Source organism: Sapajus apella, unplaced genomic scaffold (assembly GCF_009761245.1).
Source record: "Sapajus apella isolate SASKATOON/1434 unplaced genomic scaffold, GSC_monkey_1.0 scaffold98, whole genome shotgun sequence".
Classification (NCBI taxonomy): Eukaryota; Metazoa; Chordata; class Mammalia; order Primates; family Cebidae; genus Sapajus; species Sapajus apella.
In genome coordinates, this window is record NW_022437038.1 from 6,854,614 (window position 1) to 6,873,850 (window position 19,237).

A 19,237-nucleotide genomic window follows, 5' to 3' on the forward strand; every position below is an offset into this window, starting at 1 on the left:
TACAACTCCACCTACTCATCCTTGAGAACCCCTGTTATTCCTGTATATCTGTATTCTAGCCATCAAATCAATCCTATACTCAGTGAGAGGCTCAAGAAAAGTGAGATGGCATCCATTGAGAATGAAGACCATCTTCGTAAAAAGAACAGGGACTTTACATCTTTGTACCCAGACGTTGCTGACAAAGCTTGTGGACAATAAGTCAGGGGTGATCAACCAAAATTGAGCCTTAGAAATACACATTTTTTCTTTAAGGTTCTTGGGCAGAAAAGGAGTGGCAAAAATAAATAGAATTTATTTGCTGAGAATTATGCTGTAATGAATCATTTTCAGTCACACCTCCATAAATAACTTTGTTTTAAAGCCCCAGCCACTGTGAAGCCCAGAACAATTGCTTTGCCGTTCCCAGGAACAGCAACTGCTGCCTCTACTAACATTTTGGTTAGCTATGCAAAAAATACAGGCACTTGAATGCATTCACCCCTCTATCCCAAGGGTGGTAGTGGTAGTGGTGGTAGTTATTTACTATTACTACCACTATAGGTTGAGTATCCCTTATCTGAAATGCTTGGGACTGAAAGCATTTCAGATTTCAGATTTATTTTGATTTGAGAATATTTGCATTATATGTACTTACTAGTTAAGCATCCCTAAATCCAAAAATTTCTAGTTTTCAAGGATTTTGGATTTTGGATTTTGAGATTAGGGATGCTCAATCTGTATTACTTTCACCATAGCAATGCAGCCACCATTTATTGAGTGATTCTGGATGCCAGGCCAGTGCTAAGTTCTTTATATCTATTATGTTATTCACAACAACCCTTGGGGGTAAGTATATACCTGATGGCATTTCACGGATGAGGAAACTAAGCGGCAGAAAAGTCAAATAAACTTGCCCAAGATCCCACAGCCTACAAAAAGCAGAGCAGGATGTTCTCACTCATATATGGGAGATTAAAAAAGTAGATCTCATGAAGATAGAGAATAGACTGGCAGTTACCAGAGGACAGGAAAGTGCGGGGCGGTGCGGGAATGAAGAGAAGTTGATTAATGGAAACATATATACAATATGATAGATTGGTAGGGTGACTATAGTTTATAATAATCTATTGTATATTTCAAACTAGCTAGAAGAGAATAACCCAAATGTTCTAGCATAAAGACAAATATTTAAGGTGATGGATATCCCAATTACACTGATTTGATCTTCATAAATTATATGAATGTATTAAATTATCTTATGTACCAACAAAATGTGTACATCTATTATATATCGATTTATAAATTAAATTGAATTTTAAAATTTGGAGGAGAGAAGGAAAAAAAAAGTAGAGCAGGGAATTCAATCCCGATATTTCTGACTCTAGAGCAATTTAAAGCCAGAAAGAAAGAGAAAGCTGTATCTAAGAAAAAATGCTGGCCGGGTGCAGTGGCTTATGCCTAGCACTTTGGGAGGCCAAGGCAGGTGGATCACTAGAGGTCAGGAGTTCAATACCAGCCTGGCAAATACGGTGAAACACCATCTCTACTAAAAATACAAAAATTAAGGCCAGGCACGGTGGCACACGCCTGTAATCCCAGCACTCTGGGAGGCCGAGGCGGGCAGATCACCTGAGGTCAGGAGTTCAAGACCAGCCTGACCAACATGGTGAAACTCCATCCTAAAAAAAAAAAAAAAAAAAATTAGCTGGGCATGGTGGCACAAGCCTGTAATCCCAGCTACTCTGGAGGCTGAGGCCAGAGAATCGCTTGAACCTTGGAGGTAGAGGCTGCAGTGAACTGAGATCACTCCACTGCACTCCAGCCTGTGCAACAGAGTGAGGTTCTGTCTCAAAAAAAAAAAAAAAGAAAAAATGCTGAAGTATTTTCATGCCTGTGTCAGCAGAATTATGTTAATATCAATAGGCACACCAATAGTGGTAGCACACATGATTGATTCAGCACTTTCATTTTGCCAGGCACTGGGCTAAGTTCTTTATAAATATCATTGCCTTTAATCTTCAAAAGCCTATGAAGTTGATTCTATCACCACCATCTTACAGAGGCAGACAATGATGTTCAGAGAGGTTAAATAATTTGTCCTTGGGCATTCTGGGACAGGAGGTGGCAGAAACAGTTTTCAAACTAAGGTCCTACTCTCTCCCCTTGCTCTTAACTCTCTACCCTATCCATCTTACCAAGCAGTATAAATCAACTAACTCATAAGTGCTTCTGAGGGATAGAAACTTTGTACACAAAGATCCCTCTTACAACCCCATCTAGAAGGTCTGACACTGCTGATGGCTGCAGCATTTGCTCTTATCTTCAAAGGAACCAACCCAAGCACTTTATAGGTCTTTGATAGGATTCTGACTGAGGCACAGCTTAGGAATCCCGAAGCTGAAAGGAACGTTACAGAGCCTCTAGTCCAACCCCTGTTGTTATAAAAATGAGGAACTTGAGGTACAGAGAGATTAAGTGGCTTGCCCAAGATGATACAGCTGATGGCTGGCAGAGCTGCTCCTAAAAATCCAGATCTCGTGTGCCCAAGTCAGTGCTCTACTCTGTTAAAAAATACTGCATCCTCCCTGAGTCTTCTTTGGCCTCTCAGCCCATCTACCTACCTCTAATTTGCCTGATAAATATTGCTGGAGAATTCTGCTGACAATCATTCTCACCTGGGGATGGAACAAATATCTCTACTGAATAAGAATTTTATCAGGCAGGAGACCACGATTCAATAAACCATAAGAAAATTGGATCATGCACATTTCTCTTTATGACATACGTGTTTATGAGGCAGGCATACTTTCTCAGCCAATAGAGAAGGGGAAGTAGATGGGAAAAAGGGATGGGAGTGTACCTTATGAAGGTGAGCTGGGTGAAGAATTTAAGTTGAACAACATCTAATAAAACTGAATTTCAGTTTATTGGCACACTTCCCTTTGTGCAATGTAGGTGTTCCGAGGTGTCAACCAAATTTTCCTACATAGAATCTATCAACCACAGAAAGTTATTTAAATACCTTCCCCACGATACAATTAGTGTACCCTTAGTCATGTAAAGGGAAAAAAATTCTTTGAGTGAATATTAATTTTGTTGTTACAGGCTGCTAATATACTTTCCAAACCCCTTATCAAGCTGGATGACTAGGCAATATCCCCCAGTGAAGGCAGGAATAACAGTGCCTACCTCACAGGCCTATTGTAAAGTTTAAAAGGGATGATACAGGCCAGGTGCGGTGGCTCATGTCTGTAATCCCAGCACTTTGGGAGGCCGAGGCAAGCGGATCATGAGGTCAAGAGATCGAGACCAGCCTGGCCATGGTGAAAGCCCGTCTTTACTAAAACACAAAAAATTAGCCAGGCATGGTGGCATGTGCCTGTAGTCCCAGCTACTCAGGAGGCTGAGGCAGGGGAATCACTTGAATCCGGGAGACATAGGTTGCAGTGAGCCAAGATAGTGCCACTGGACTCCAACCAGGCAAAAGAGCAAGACTCCATCTCAAAAAAAATAAATAAATAATAAATAAAAGGGATGATACACACAACAATGTCTTTTTTTTTTTTTTTTTTTTTTTTTTGAGACGGAGTTTCACTCACGTTACCCAGGCTGGAGTGCAATGGCACGATCTTGGCTCATCGCAACCTCCGCCTCCTGGGTTCAGGCAATTCTCCTGCCTCAGCCTCCTGAGTAGCTGGGACTACAGGCACGTGCCACCATGCCCAGCTGATTTTTTGTATTTTTAGTAGAGACGGGGTTTCACCATGTTGACCAGGATGGTCTCGATCTCTTGACCTCGTGATCCACCCGCCTCGGCCTCCCAAAGTGCTGGGATTACAGGCTTGAGCCACCGCGCCCGGCCTACAACAATGTTTAGAATAGTGCCTGGTATATCCTAAGTAGGATATTAAATGTTAGCTACCATTATGTTGATTTAGGGAAGTAGCTCGGTGAGATCATTAGAAAGCTCTAGTCCCCCTTCTGGGATAGGTATCCACTTTTCTGTAGAGAACAACACAAAAAGAGATGTCTTAGACTCTCAAGCACAAAGAGCATAGAGAATCTAGAATTACAACCAATGCCTCCCATATTTTTGAGAATCCTAAATCTGTCAAAGAGGTTTTACAAATCTTTCTCAGTGGGACAGTCCAGGGACCAAAATAAGGATAGTTTCTTGAGCTTGGAGAGCAAATTTTCTTAAAGGCAAGTAGTTGCCTTGGGGTTTCTTTTCTTTAGTTGTCAATGTCTTGGCCACTCTCCAGGACGTTTAGAATCTAGCTCCCATCAGAGGCACTTGCAATTTATGAATGACCCTGGCCTATCATTCACTTATATGGCCCTGAAGATGTTTCTGTCTTATCTTTCAGGACAGACCTAAGCATTCTGACTAGAGAATTCACTATGAATAGTAGACAGGTCCTTCTGCTCTGAATGGTTTTCAACTCCTGCACTCCAGTCCGCATTCGTCATTCATGTGTTAATGTCTACCTGCCGGAAGTACTCTGTCAGCAGGGCTGTTGAGCAGTCTATGATTTCTGTAGGAAATGGGTCATACATTCAGCCCACAGCAAAGATTAAGAAAAAACAATGGTAATTCAGGGTTGGAGCATGGAAACCAATAGTAGCTAAACTAGTTATAAATCCCCCAGAGATTCAAGTGTTCGGTGTTTGGGCCTTATCAGTTGTGTTTTTATTTTTGTTTTAGTGGCAGAGTCTTGCTCTATCGCCAAGGCTGTAGCACTGTGGCACAATCATAGCTCACTGCAACCTCAAATTCCTAGGCTTAAGCAATCCTCCCACCTTGGCCTCCCAAAGTGCTGAGACTACAGGTGTGAGCTGCTGTCTGTGCCCAGCCCCAGCTGTGTTTTGAATATCACTCTTTCCTCTCAATAACCTCTTCAAATCAATCATTTTCAAGGCAGTTGCTACTGACAAGATGTAGTAAGTGCACTGAACATAACATCTCTCTTCTCAAGAGAATCCTTTCAACCAGTAGTCTTAATGATAAGATGTCTATGGCTGAGTTAAGGGTCAAGCCTAGACTCACTGCTTTGTTACTCAGCCCTATAAACCCTTTATTGGAAGACCAAAACTTAAATTTCTGATAGGAAGGAGTATAGAGAATGAGAACTGTCACCCAACTTTCCAAAATTGAAACCATTCCCTCATCCCACTGCATTTTTATAGCTGCAACTAAAAGAACTATAGCTGTGGCACCCCTGACCTGTGCCTTATTCCTTCAGCTGTAATAAAATATTCTCCCATTCCCCTTGCCTTTTTTCTCATGTCAAGCTCTGTGGGAAACAAGGTGGCATTGTTAACCCAGGCAGGAAAAAGTGGCAGATGCTTTCTGCTATTGGCATGTAGATAATATCAGCTCAGGGGGCATGTACTTCTACCCCTGTGCCTGGTAAGTGCCAGGCTCAGGTCCAAGGAGCCTGAGGTGGCTCTGCTGTTGGGTGGTGGGAGAGTAATGTTAGCAAAGCACTCAGGCTGTGCTGTGCACTGACGACTCAAGAATCCCACACGATCCCACACTCATGCTAGTCGCCACTTCCAGGAACTAAAATAGACCTCTGGTGCTAAGAGACAGCAGGCCTTTAGATCTGCTCAGAAAAATAAGCCCAGTCCTAACAACTGGCATGCTATTCGATACAATAGATTGTTACACAGCCATTAAAGATGGCAATTATGTGCAGTCTGCAGGTGGAAAGCAGAATGTGAAATAATGTTAAGTAAGTGAAAACAGCAAAACATGAAAGAGCAGATACACATGCTGATCCTAACTATGTAAAGCAAATATATAAGAGTACTCATCTAAAGAACTTAAAAGAATAAAGAATGCCACAGTTCTTTTACATTCCATACCCCCTACTCCAACACATTCTTAATATACATTTGTCCTTTTTTTAGAGAATTGTCATGCTGATTACACGAGGTTACTAAGACACCAGCTTTTTAGCTAACACAGGCATTAACTCCACTGATAATGTGATTCAGGGACTAAAGGAGAACTGAACACTAAGGGGGCTAGTGCCCTGTCATTTGGAGCAACGTGGATGGAACTAGAGATCATTATGTTAAATGAAATAAGCTAGGCACACAAAGACAAATATCACATGCTCTCACTCATATGTGGGCACTAACAAAGTTGATCTCATGGAGGTAGAGAATAGAATGATAGATACCAGAGGCTGGGAAGGGTGGCAGGGCACAGCTAAAGAAAGGTTGGTTAAGGAATACAAACATATAGTTATAATGGAAGGAATAAGTTCTAATGTCCTATAGCACAATTGGGTGACTATAGCTAACAATAATTTACTGTATATTTCAAAAAAGCTAGAAGAGTTCAAACATTCCCAACAAAGAAAAAATGTTTGAGGTGACAAATATGTCAATTACCCTGATCTGATCATTAAATATTGTATGCATATATCAAAACATCATATGTATCCGAAAAAATATGTACAGCTATTATGTATTAACAAAAAATGGCCTGGATCATTCCTCTTCCTCTCCCAGCCCCCTTACGTTCAGGGAACTTGTTCAAACACAATTACCATTTCAGGTTTGGCACTACAGTGAGAAATTTCTTCCCAACTCCAAGCCTACCAAATAAATCTAAGATGGGAGATTAAGAAAACCTACATTTCCAGCTTGGGCAACATAGTGAGACTTTGTCTCTACTAAAAATAAAAAATTAGTCAGGCATGTTGGCACGTGCCTGTAGTCCCAGCTACTCAGGAGGCTGAAACAAAAGGATCACTTGAGCCCAAGAGACCGACGCTACAATGAGCTATAATCACAACACTGCACCCCAGCCTGGGCAACAGAGTGAGATGCTACTCAAAACACAAACCAAAAAACAAAAAATAACTTATATTTGAACCTCTTTTAGTTGGGCCACTGTGTTTTGAACTAGGCTTGCTTATACGGAAAGAAAGGAACTAGTTTTGTTTATTTTTTGATAGGCTTCTAGAAGTTCCTTATTTGTAAAAGAATTGTTACATGCTACTCCTCTGGTCACCTTGTCAGGGGTGGTACTTACAGTCAGTCAAACATCTAGCACATATCTGGGTATCTGAGTGAGTAAATTTCTCTCCCTCAAGATGTGGCCTTAACACCTGCTCAAACTTGGTTTTTCTAGAATTAGCTTTCAATCAGTATAGTTTTCTAGAGACTATAGTTTCTTTTAACTTTGCATTTTGAAATAATCTTAGATTTACTCAAGAGTTGTAACTATAGTACAGAAAGTTCATGTCAACCCTTCACCCAGCTTCCCCAAGGGTAGCATCTCATTTTCTGCTACACAAAACTATTATATTAACATTAGCATCATACTAGTTACTAGACAATAGACTTTATTTTGACTTCAGTGTTTTCAGGAGTGTTCTTTTTGTTGTTGCTGTTCAAGATTTAATTCAGGATCCCATACAACATTTACAGATTGGTTAATTAAAAAAAACCCAACCCTACAAACAGGTTTCCTCTTAAGGAGTTGAAAGGGCAAGCTAGCAGGTATTCTAAGTAATTTATGATCCTGAGCCACTCTACCCAGAAGGGAACTCCATCACTTCTGTACCAAAGCCCTTAATCCATGACACCTCATCACAGTTATTTTCAGAAAACATGTCTTACATTAGCACTTCTCACAGTAGTACAAAACGATTTGACAAGTAGGTTATTTTTAGCAACCAACATTATGAAGGTGACAAAATGAGAGGGATAGCCTTTCTTGTCTGCTTTCTATGCTTCGTTTTTCTTCAAACTGTATTTAAACTTTTTACTAGAAGCTGTAATATTTGACTAAAACATAAATGCTGAGAAACACCCAGACCAACAGAGAAGGGACTCTGCAACGTGTTTGGTTTGATTTGCCTAAAATTAATTATTGAAAACACAGGAAATAAGCCTGGTGCAGTGGCTCACGCCTATAATCCCAGTACTTTGGAAAGCCGAGGTGGGCGGATCACTTGAGGTCAGGAGTTTCAGACCAGCCTGGCCAATATGGTAAAACCCAGTCTCTAGTACAAATACAAAAATACAGGTGGCACACGCCTGTAATCCCAGCTACTGGGGAGGCTGAGGCAGGAGAATCACTTGAACCCGGGAGGAAGGGGTTACAGTGAGCCAGGATCACACCACTGCACTCCAGCCTGGGCAACAAGAGTGAGACTCCATCTTAAAAAAAAAAAAAAAGAAAATTTACATAAAACAGATTGATTATTTTTGCCAGTTAATCTCAAGAATGGGAAGGGAAAGCAGGCCATGACATCCATTTATTCATCAACAAATAATCAGATGATTAAGAATGACACCCATTACAAAATTATCCAGGCATGGTGGCACATGCCTGTAATTTCAGCTACTTGGGAGGCTGAGGAAGGAGAATCACCTGAACTCAGGAGGCAAAGGTTGCAGTGAGCCGAGATCATGCCACCGCTCTCCAGCCTGGGCAACAGGGCAAGATTCCATCTCAAAAAAAAAAGAATGACACCCATTTCATACATGCGATGTGCCAAGCACTTGGCAAAGTGTTTTATATATCCATAGTTTCACTAAATTCATCACAGCAATCTCCATAAGTGCTATTATCCTTATTTTACATGGAGAGGAGTGTTAAAAAGAACATTGGAGAGGTCAAGTAACTTGCCCTAGATCATACAGCATGTAAGTGATAGAGTCAGGATTGAGGCCAGGTCAGCCTGACTCCAAAACTGCTCTGCTTGGTCAGTATGGTATATCGCCTATCTAATAATCTGCCATGTTTCAGACACTGTGGTAGGTGTTACACATACAACAGTGACGAAGATATAGCCCTTGTCCTCTCAAACCTAACAGTCTAGTTGGAGGAGACAGACTACTAAACAGCTTAGTATAGCCATCTCTTCTTTGATATTCCTTGGCTTGTTTATGTGTAAAGGTAATCAGTAAAGGCAAATGGTAAATACCAATATCCTGAAATATTTCAATCCCTTTTGTAGGTCCTCAGAGCAAAGGCCTCTCCGCTCCATGTATCATGAGTGTCCCAAACAGTTAAAGTTGAGGATATTTACATGTTCCTCCATTGTGTGGCTCTAGGCCACATGTGGGCACTGCCACCCTGCATAGTCTCCTTTGAAGAGAGACAATGAGAAACATAATACAGAAATACAAGTATTAATGAAATAGAATCATCTGATGGAAAAATTTTTTTAAGTGTCAGACATAATAGCTGTATTTCATTTCAATTATCCTTTTGGACTTACATTAATTGGCAAGTACTAAGGGATCTTCATGACTGCACTTTATGGGCATGCCATTTTGAAATATACTCCTTAGGAAAGTGACAATGATGCCTCCATAAGCTATACATTTGCAATCTGATTTTGAAGATAAAGAGTTGGAAGACTTAACATCTCAACAAATGACAATCACTCTTTTCTCCCAGCCCAAAAACAATCAAATGGCATTATCAAATACCCTAATACTGTGCTTCTCAATGCTGGATGCACATTGGAATCACTGGCTCACTGCAACCTCTGCTTCCTGCGTTCAAGTGATTCTCCTGTCTCAGCCTCCCAAGTAGCTAGGATTACAGGCACCTGCCACCATGTCCAGCTAATTTTTTGTATTTTTAGTAGAGACGGGGTTTCACCATGTTGGCCAGGCTGGTCTGGAACTCCTGACCTCAGATGATCTACCTGCCTTGGCCTCCAAAAGTGCCAGGATTACAGGTGTGAGAGTTAATTTTATTAGCTTGGGTTAGGATTTGTAATCTTGTGCTAGGATTACTAGCAACTGATGATACCTAAGTCCCACTTTCTACCACACCCCTCAAAATAATGGCAGAAGGAATGAGATAGGAAGTGCATTAAATGAATTTAAAAAACCTTTGCAAGGCTGGGCGCAGTGGTTCACATCTGTAATCCCAGCACTTTAGGAGGCCAAGGCGGGCGGATCACCTGAGGTAGGGAGTTTGACACTAGCCTGGCCAACATGGAGAAACCCCATCTCTACTAAAAATACAAAAAATTAGCCAGGCATGGTGGCACATGCCTGTAATCCCAGCTACTCGGGAGGCTGAGGCAGGAGAATAGCTTGAACCCAGGCGGCAGAGGTTGCGGTAAGCCAAAATCGTGCCATTGCACTCCAGCCTGGGCAACAAGAGCAAAACTCTGCCTCAAAAAAACAAAAAACAAAACCTTTGCAAAGGCCAAGTATGGTGGCTCATGCCTGTAATCCCAGCACTTTGGGAGGCAGAGGCGAGCAGACCACGAGGTCAGGACTTCGAGACCAGCCTGGCCAACATGGTAAAACCCAGTCTCTAGTAAATATACAGACAAAAAAATTAGACGGGCATGGTGGTGCATGCCTGTAATCTCAGCTACTCAGGAGGCTGAAGCAGGAGAATTGCTTGAATCCAGGAGGCAGAGGTTACAGTGAGCCGAGATTGTACCACTGCACTCCAGCCTGGGCGACAGAGCTAAAAAAAAAAATAAAAATTAAAAATTAAAAAAAAAAACCTTTGCAAAGAACTGCAAACCAGTACTCAGAACACCTGGGTTGGTCTAGAAGTGTAGCAAGAGAAAGACAAGCTATCTGGCCTATGTATTACCCGACTACTGTAGTTACATTTTATCTATAACCTGGTGTGCACTTTTACTCATCACACCAAACACCGAGCTTAGAGACCAAAAATCCAAAGTGATTCTCATCCTTGGCTACACACGAGTCATCTGGAGAGCTTTTAGAATAATGATGCTAGGGCTACACCCAAAATGAATTAAATCACAATGTGAAGGGATGACAGCGAGGAACCTGTTTTTGAAGGTCTCTAGGTGACTCTAATGTGCAACCAAGGCTGAGAATAATTGCTCTAAACCAGTCATTCTCAAACTTGAATGCACACCGGAATCACCTGAAAGGCATGTTCAACTAAATTGCCCTAGCCCCAGCGTTTCTGATTCAGTTGGGGTAGAGCCCAGATGTATGCATGTCTAACAAGTTTCCAGGTGATGCCAAAGCTGCTGGTCCAGAAATCACACTGACAGGTAAAACTCAACCACTGGTTCGAAACTTTGACTGCATACTAGAATCACCGGGCAGGGTGGACAGTAATTTTAAAAAGACTGATGACTAAGCCCCTCCCCAAACCAATGAAATTGGAATGTCGGGGCCCAGGCATCAATATTTTAATTATTTTTTTTGAGACTGAGCCTCATGCTGTCACCTAGGCTGGAGGGCAGTGGTGCAATCATGGCTCTCTGCAGCCTCCAACCTCCCAGGCCCAAGTAATCCTCCTGCCTCAGCCTCCTGAGTAGCTGGGACTACAGGCACACACCACCATGCATGGAAAATTTTTTATTTTTTGTAGACATGGAAGTCTCACTATGTTGCCCAGGCTGGTCTCAAACTCCTAGATGCAAGCAGTCCTCCTGCCTCAGTCTCCCAAAGTGCTGGGATTACAGGCATGAGTCATTGCACCTGGCCCAGATTTTGATTTCTAAACACCATTCTACACTGAAAGGAACTAGGGCTCACTGGAAATGGCTGGTTCCAGGACTGGGACAAGGAAAATGCACAGTGACCCTGGGAATCTTGTGCCAGAATCTAAGGAAGTGCTCAAATACTAATGGAGCATGTTAAGTGACATGAGAGTCAGCTGAAGGGACGCCCACTGGCCAAACTGTAGAAAATTTGAGCATCAAAAGGAAAATCACTGAACTGAACTTAAAACATGGAACTCAAATAAGAAAATCACTGAATCAAGCGATATTAAAAAAAAAAAAAAAGAAAAAAAAGAAAGAAAGAAAAAGGGAAATAACTTTGTCACTATTATGCCGGACAACTATCAACTACAGTGTGGACAGCACCAGGCTCAAGAGGCCGAAGAAGAGATCCAGAGACAGCAAACAAGACATGGGGTTGTTTTTTTTTTTTTTACTAGGGGCTTACATTCAAGGGAGAGTCCAGTGGCAATGGGATGGACAGAACTGCAACCACTTGCAAAAGCATGGAATTTATACAGCATTTTCACCTAACACCTTCTCCCTAACAACCTGCACCTGGCAACCTTCATCTAAACCAAAACAAAGGGCCTCAATTTCCTTTATGGCCTGCATTTCACCAGACAGGCCAGGAGCTCAGATGTTCCTCACAGATAAGAAATGGATCTTCAGGTTCCCTAGCTGGAAACTCCCAATCGCATTCAGGTGTATCTGCCATACAGGGTCATTCTCAGGATATGCTTCAGTTATTGTTATCAGATGCTTTTGCCATACAGTCACCATAGTAATTATTAGGAAGTAATTATTAAGCTAACTTCTTGCTCTAAAAATTGCTATCAAAGGGGAAAGACTTAGGCCTTTATTTGGCCTTTTTGGAGGAACTCTAGTTCATACCCTCTAGGTGACAAAAAGCTCATCTTTATAAATAAAGAGTGACAACTGGCCGGGTGTGGTGGCTCATGCCTGTAATCCCAGCACTTTGGGAGTCCAAGGTGGGCAGATCACCTAGGGTCAGGAGTTCGAAACCAGCCTGGCCAACATTGTAAAACCTCGTCTCTACCAAAAATATAAAATTAGCCAGGCCTGGTGGCAGGTGCCTATAATTGCAGCTACTTGGAAGGCGGAGGCAGGTAATTGTTTGAACCTGAGAGGCAGAAGTTGCAGTAAGCTGAGATCACGCCATTGCACTCCAGCCTGAGCAATAAGAGCAAAACTGCATCTCAAAAAAATAAAGAAGTGACAGCTAATAAACACAGACTGATTGACAGAATTAGGAAATCATGGCTTTGCAATCCCCAATTAAACTATTGATTTACCATCAGTGGGTACACAAAAATAAAAATAAAATCAATAAAAGAGTTAGAAAATAATTCTTTGTTGTTGGGACAGGGTCTTGCTCTGCCACCCAGGCTGGAGTGCAGTGACACAATCTGATCATGGCTTACTGCAGCCTCTACCTCTCAGGCTCAAGCAAATCTCCTACCTCAGACCCCCAAGGAGCTGAAAATACAAGTGTGTGCCACCATGCCAAGCTATTTTTTTTTTTTTTTTGTAGAGACATGGTCTCACCATATTCCCTGGGCTGTTCTCAAACTCCTGCACTCAAGAAATCCTCCCGCTTCAGTCTCCCAAAGTGCTGTAAATTACAGGTGTGAGCCACCACATCTGACCAAAAATAAATTTAAAAATTAAAAAAAAAAAATGACTGAGTCAGGAAACAGTAATCAATGGATGCTAACATCTTTAGGGAAGAAGTTGTTGGAAAACAGGATAGTCACATGGTATTAGAGCGACATCCCATAGATTTTTTTTTTTTTGAGATGGAGTTTTGCTCTTGTTGCCCAGGCTGGAGTACAATGGTGCAATCTCGACTCACTGCAACCTCCGCCTCCTGGGTTCAAGCAATTCTCCTGCCTCAGCCTCCTGAGTAGCTTGATTACAGGTATGTGCCACCATGCCCGGCTAATTTTTGTATTTTTAGTAGAGACGAGGTTTTACCATGTTGGCTGGGCTGGTCTCGAACTCCTGACATCAGGTGATTCACCTACTCAGCCTCCCAGAGTGCTGGGGATTACAGGCATGAGCCACCATGCATGGCCAACATCCCACAGATTTCTTATTAATTACAAAGAATAAAATTACATGGAAAGTTCTGAGGACCATCAACCTAACCATCACCTTTACTACAAGTGAGCAACTGAAATAATTTACCTCCTAATGGGATGCAACATGAAGTACACACCATCACTTAAGTTTGTGGGTTTTTTTTTTTTCCCACAAGAGAAGATCTTCTCTGTCACCCAGGCTGTAGTGCAGTGGCATCATCACAGCTCACTGCAGCCTCAACCTCCTGGGCTCAACCAATCCTTCCACCTCAGCCTCCTAAGTATCTGGGACTACAAGCAAGCATACACCACTAAGTCCAGCTAATTGATAAATTTTGGATTATTTTGAGACAGAGTCTTGTTCTGTCATGCAGGCTGGAGTACAGTGGTAAAACCATGGCTCACACCCAGACTCCACCTCCCAGGCTCAAGCAATCCTCCTGCCTCAGCCTCCAAAAGTAGCTGGAACTACATGTATGTACCATTGTGCCTGGCTAATTTTTTTTTACTTTTTGTGGAGATAGGGTTTTGCCATGTTGCCCGGGCTGGAGAAAAAGATTTTAAAACTTTCCTTCATGATATTGTTTTTGAAAAACAAACTTTTAAAACTGATATAAAACCCTATCAAACACACAAAAACATATTTTTGTTCTCAAGATTTAGTTCTCTATGTTACTCAGGCTGTTCTTGAACTCCTGGGTTTAAGTGATCCTCCTGCCTCTGCCTGAGCCACTGCCCACAGACCACTTAAGTATTCTTGTCAAAAATGTGTTTTTTTTTTTATTTTTTTTTTTGAGACAGAGTTTCACTCTTGTTGTTCAGGCTGGAGTGCAATGGCACAATCTGCTCACTGCAATCTCCACCTCCCAGGTTTAAGCGATTCTCCTGCCTCAGCCTCCCGAATAGCTGGGATTACAGGCATGCACCACCACACTCAGCGAATTTTGCATTTTAAGCATAGACGGGGTTTCTCATTTTATTTATTTATTATTATTATTTTTTAATAAAGCCTACAGCACCTGGTATTCCCGGGCGGTCTCCCATCCAAGTACTAACCAGGCCCGACCCTGCTTAGCTTCCGAGAACAGACGAGATCAGGTGCATTCAGGGTGGTATGGCCGTAGACTAGACGGGGTTTCTCAATGTTGGTCAGGCTGATCTCCAACTCCCGACCTCAGGTGATCCACCCGCCTCCCAAAGTGCTGGGATTATAGGTGTTAGCCACCGTGCTCGGCTGTCAAAAATGTTTTAATGTGAGCCTAATCAAGCCACTAGACCTAAATTCAACTTTACAAAAAATGAAGGGGCCAGAAAAAGTTAAACATGAATATAAGTAAACAAAACATGCTGGTTTACCCAGAACCGAGGGGTTTCTCACAAGATCAGTGTTCAAACTAGGAGAGGCCTAGGCAAACCACGACAGTTGGTTACCTTAAAATCAGACAAATCCGGCCGGGCGCGGTGGCTCAAGCCTGTAATCCCAGCACTTTGGGAGGCCGAGGCGGGTGGATCACAAGGTCAAGAGATCGAGACCATCCTGGTCAATATGGTGAAACCCCGTCTCTACTAAAACTACAAAAAATTAGCTGGGCATGGTGGCACGCGCTGTAGTCCCAGCTACTCAGGAGGCTGAGGCAGGAGAATTGCTTGAACCCAGGAGGCGGAGGTTGCGGTGAGCCGAGATCGCGCCATTGCACTCCAGCCTGGGTAAAAAGAGTGAAACTCCGTCTCCAAAAAAAAAAAAAAAAAAAAAAAAAAAAAAATCAGACAAATCCATATGGAACAGACCTGGTCTCCAAAAAGTCAGTATCTTGGGGGAAAAGAAGTGAGGAGACCATTCTAGATTAACAGAGACTACAGAGGCCTGACACGGAGGCTCACATCTGTAATCCCAGCACTTTGGGAGGCGAGTTCAAGACCAGCCTGGCCAACATAGTGAAACCCCATATCTACTAAAAATACAAAAATTAGCCAGGTGTGGTGGCGCATGCCTGTAATCCCAGCTACTTGAGAGGCTGAGGCAGGAGAATCACTTGAACTCAGGAGGTGGAGACTGCAGTGAGTTGAGATCATGCCACTGCACTCCAGCCTGGGCTATGACAGAGCAAGACCATATTCAAAAAAAAAAAAGAGAGAGACATACTAAAGAGACACACAACCACCAAATGTAATGTGTGAATTGGCCATAAAAAACATTTTGGGGACAGTTGAGGAAACTGAATATAAAGCAGTGCTACCCTGCCAGTCCACAGATGTAAATGAACAATGTCACTAAGTCAGTACACTGTTTAATTCAGCTGCCATTTTTTTTTTTTTTTTTGGTAAAAATATATATATTTTTTTGAGACGGAGTTTCCCTCTTGTTGCCCAGGCTGGAGTGCAATGGCACGATCTCGGCTCACCACAACTTCCGCCTTCCAGGTTCAAGCGATTCTTCTGCCTCAGCCTCCCGAGTAGCTGGGACTACAGGTGCATGCTACCACGCACAGCTAATTTTGTATTTTTAGCAGAGACAGGGTTTCTCCATGTTGTCAGGCTGGTCTCAAACTCCTGACCTCAGGTGATCCACTGGCCTCAGACTCCCAAAGTGCTGGGATTACAGGCGTGAGCCACCGCACCCGGCCAAAGAGACTTTTTTGATAAAGAATGTGGTACTGTAGCACTTTGGGAGGGCGAGTTGGGCAGATTACCTGAGGTCAGTAGTTCAAGACCAGCCTGGCCAACATGGTGAAACCCCAGCTCTACTACAAAATACAAAAAAAATTAGCCAGGCGAGCCAGGCACAATGGCTTAAACCTGTAATCCCAGCACTCTAGGAGGCTGAGGTGGGCTGATCATGAGGTCAAGAGATCAAGACCATCCTGGCCAACATGGTGAAACCCCGTCTCTACAAAAAGTGCAAAAATTAGCTAGACTCACATGGTGGCATGCGCCTGTGGTCCCAACTATTTGGGAGGTTGAGGCAGAAGAATCACTTGAACCCGGGAGGCAGAGGTTGCAGTGAGCCGAGATTGTGTCACTACACTCCAGCCTGGCAACAGAGCGAGACTCTGTCTCAAAAATAATAATAATAATAATAATGATAAAAATAAGAAAATTAGCCAGGCATGATGGCACATGCCTATAATCCCAGCTACTCAGGAGGCTGAGGCTCGAAAATTGCTTGAGCCCAGGAGACAGAGGTTGCAGTGAGCCAAGATTACGCCACTGCACTCCAGCCTGGGTTACAGAGCAAGACTCCAACTCAAAAAAAAAAAAAAAAAAGGCGGGCAAGGTGGCTCATGCTTGTAATGCCAGAACTTTGGGAGGCCGAGACAGGCAGATCACCTGAGGTCAGGAGTTTGACCTGCCGGACCAACATGGTGAAACCCTGTCTCTACTAAAAATGTAAGAATTAGCCGGGTGTGGTGGTGGGTGCCTGTAATCCCAGCTACCCAGGAGGCTGTGGCAGAAGAATCGCTTGAACCCAGGAGGCAGAGGTTACAGTAAGCCAAATTGTGCCACTGCATTCCAGCCTGGGCGACAGAGTGAGACTCTGGCTCAAAAAAAAAAAAAAAAAAAAAAAAATGTGGTACTATGATATACACTGGTATAAACTCTTTATCTGCTTGTGAACCATCAGGCAGTCTCCAGACCACACTTCAAGAAGCAGTGGACTATATATTAGATGGCATTAGTGAAGATTAGTGAGGTACTGCTAATTTTCTTAGTTGAACTCATATAATGGTTATGTAAAAAATGTCCTTGGCCGGGCGCGGTGGCTTGCGCCTGTAATCCCAGCACTCTGGGAGGCCAAGGCGGGTGGATCATGAGGTCAAGAGATCGAGACCATCCTGGCCAACATGGTGAAACCCCGTCTCTACTAAAAATACAAAAATTAGCTGGGTATGGTGGCACACGCCTGTAGTCCCAGCTACTCGGGAGGCTGAGGCAGAATTGCTTGAACCCGAGAGGTGGAGGTTGCAGTGAGCCAAGGTCTCACCACTGCATTCCAGCCTGGGTCCTGGCGACAGAGGGAGACCCTGTCACAAACAAACAAACAAAAAAGTCCTTATGCTTAGAAGATAGATGTGTCTGTATACATGTGTCTGTATACCTTATACAGATAAGATGAGGTATCTAAAGATGAAGAGTCAACTGGGTGTGGTGGCTTATGCCTAGAATCTCAGCACTTTGGGAGGCCAAGGTGGGAGGATCGCTTGAGCCCAGAAGTTTGAGACCAGCCTAGGCAAGACAGTGAGATCTCATCACTACAAAAAAATTAAAAATAGCCAGGCATGGTGGCACACATGTGTAGTCTCAGCTACTTGGAAGACTGAGATAGAAGGATCCCTTGAGCCCAGAAGATCAAGGTAGCAGTGAGCCATGATCATGATACTGCACTACAGCCTGGGCAACAAAGTAAGACCCTATATCAAAACAAAGAATTATGACTCACTGAAGACTCAGATGATTTTTAGCATTTTAAAAGCAATAAAGTACATGTTAATTAAGGTACATACACTGGTTTTTTATATGTAATGCCATTGCACGCTTAATAGACTATAGTATAAGCAATATTTATATGACCGGGAAACCATAAAATTTATGTTACTTGCTTTGAGATATTCACTTTGTTGTGGCAATCTGGAACCAAACCCACAATATCTCTGAGGGTATAACTAAAAACAAGTAATAAAATTATCAGGAAGTTGATTTCCATAGCCGATCCTATATTTATTCATTAAATATTCCTTGAGGGGCTGGGCACGGTGGCTAACGCATGTAATCCCAACACTTTGGGAGGCCAAGGCGGGTGGATCACCTGAGGTCAGGAGTTGGAGACCAGCCTGACCAATATCATGAAACCCTGTCTCTACTAAAAAAAAAATACAAAAATTAGCCGGGTGTGGTGGCATGCACCTGTGATCCCAGCTACTCAGAAGGCTACTTCAGGAAAATCACTTGAACCCAGGAGGTGGAGGTTGCAGTGAGCCAAGATTGCGCCACTGCACCCCAGCCTGGGCAACAAGAGCAAGACTCCATCTCAAAAAAAGAAAAAATATTCCTTGAGGGAGGAATATCTAAGTTAAAAACAGGTGAGTAGAGTTAAGCCAAAGAGGTAGGGAAAGGAGCATTCCAAGCTGGGGAAACAGAATGTGAAAAGGACCAGAATGGAAGAACTTTCTCCTTTTCAGGGAAAGAATTCAATGTATCTAGAGAAATGGAGTTTGTCGGATTATGAAGTGGCTCTTGAGCTTCATCAACAATTGGACTTTATTTTAAAAGTAATAAAAAGTTGGCCAGGTGCGGTGGCTCATGCCTGTAATCTCAGCACTTTGGGAGGCCAAGATGGGCAGATCATTTGAGGTCAGCAGTTTGAGACCAGCCTGGTCAACACGGTGAAACCCTGTCCTGACTAAAAATACCAAAAAAGTAAGCCAGGCATGGTGGCATGCATCTGTTATTTCAGCTACTCGGGAGGCTGAGGCACGAGAATTGCTTGAACCCAGGAGGCAGATGTTGCCGTAAGCTGAGATTGCACCACTGCACTCCAGCCTGGGTGACAGAGTGAGGCCCTATCTCAAAAAAATAAAAATAAATAAAATAAAATAAAACAACAGGAAACCAACGACAGATTTTAAGTAATGGAGAAACATGAAATTTGCTATTCTTTTTTTT

General features: G+C 42.8%; 1 non-coding gene across 1 annotated transcript; it reads right to left on the reverse strand.

Annotated features, from left to right (window-relative positions):
* Window positions 1-14,583: 14,583 nt before the first annotated feature.
* Window positions 14,584-14,702, reverse strand: LOC116536168. The gene has a single exon (XR_004262507.1). It is a non-coding gene; the product is annotated as a 5S ribosomal RNA (ribosomal RNA).
* Between the last annotated feature and the right edge of the window lie 4,535 nt (window positions 14,703-19,237).